We start from the raw sequence: 1,392 nt of genomic DNA, 5'->3' as shown, positions 1-1,392 counted from the left end.
AGTAGCGACGCACAAAGGGCGTTCATATAGAATACGCAATAGTTATTAATGAGAAGGCACACTGGAAAAATTCCCATGGAAGAAAGTCTGCTGAACGGTCTATGCTCCGCTTTGTTCGTCTTTCCTTTCTGTGGTGCGTCAGCGTCAGCTATAGTGCAAAACTCAGCCCTTTTATTTCTAGGTTCGCCTGGTTCACAAGAAAGAAACGAAATCGGGACAGAAGGGGACGTCAAGGTCTCGGCTGATCTCTTCAAGAAGGATAGTAATCATACTATGCCATATCGAGTCATCGTCCAGGTACTGTGCTTGCTTAAATGACCACATTGCAGACACTCTGCCGCACAGTACTGTAGGTTTTCTTACCTAATAATTTTATGAATGCGGACAATTCCGGTGAGCCACAATCTAGCCACAATACAGAGAAGGAAGCAAATTCTTTGGACATGCGACAGAGCCGTTTTGTTAATGATTTGATGTCCTATAAGTACCATATTGGCTCGAATTTTTTTTTGAACATGTAAGAGTTATAAAACATGCAGTTCTGGTTCTATAAGTCATAAATAATTGCCTCATCCTTTACTCCTTCCCCAGCCTTTTAAAAATCAAAGTCTTATTCTAACATAAAAATTCCTTCGACAAGCATATTGTAAACCGCTCTTTTCACAGGTTCGTGTAAAGCCAATACGAGCCAATATCGATATCTGCATTAGCCGCACAAAACAGACAAAATATTCGGAAAGGTCTCTGTTTTGTGTACGGTTTATGCGACATTTATTTATTGCTCCTTACCAATATCAGTGCAACTTATGCAACTTTTATGCTCAAAACTAAACAATTATAATTGACAATCGCTCTGGCTCTACACGAATAGTTACACTGATAAACTAAGTGTGCAACTCTGCAAACTGCTCAACTTTTGTAGGAGTTGAATTCGGTAGGTGTGCACTTGCAAGTGTGCAACTCCTCTGTTGAACACTTCCTTAGATTGAACGCTCACTGTGTAGGAAAGTGCTTCAACAGAAGGGTAGCACAGTTTCAAGTATTTAACTTTCAGTTACACACTTACAAGTGTTCAGCAGTTGCACACCTACAAATGTTCAGCAGTTGCACATACTAACAAGTGTTCAGCAGTTGCACACTTATTTTATCACTGTACATGGGATCGTCTTTGTTTTTCCAAAAGTGCTTGAAAACCAAGAGGTTGTTTTTTATCGTGTAAATCCAACAGAAGACATTATTTTTTAAACGAATCAGGGAGGGTAGTTTCTCTTCCTTGCCTGTTGCCACCTCCGCATATTATTCCAGTATTCCAGCGGCCCCGGGGGGGGACTGGGTGGTGGGGATAGGCGTCCTCTCATTGGCCAGCGCCTCCGTCAACCAGAGCCCAGGGCC

Source organism: Frankliniella occidentalis, unplaced genomic scaffold (genome assembly GCF_000697945.3).
Source record: "Frankliniella occidentalis isolate FOCC.00 unplaced genomic scaffold, Focc_3.1 Scaffold18, whole genome shotgun sequence".
Classification (NCBI taxonomy): Eukaryota; Metazoa; Arthropoda; class Insecta; order Thysanoptera; family Thripidae; genus Frankliniella; species Frankliniella occidentalis.
This window is presented reverse-complemented; position numbering follows the sequence as displayed.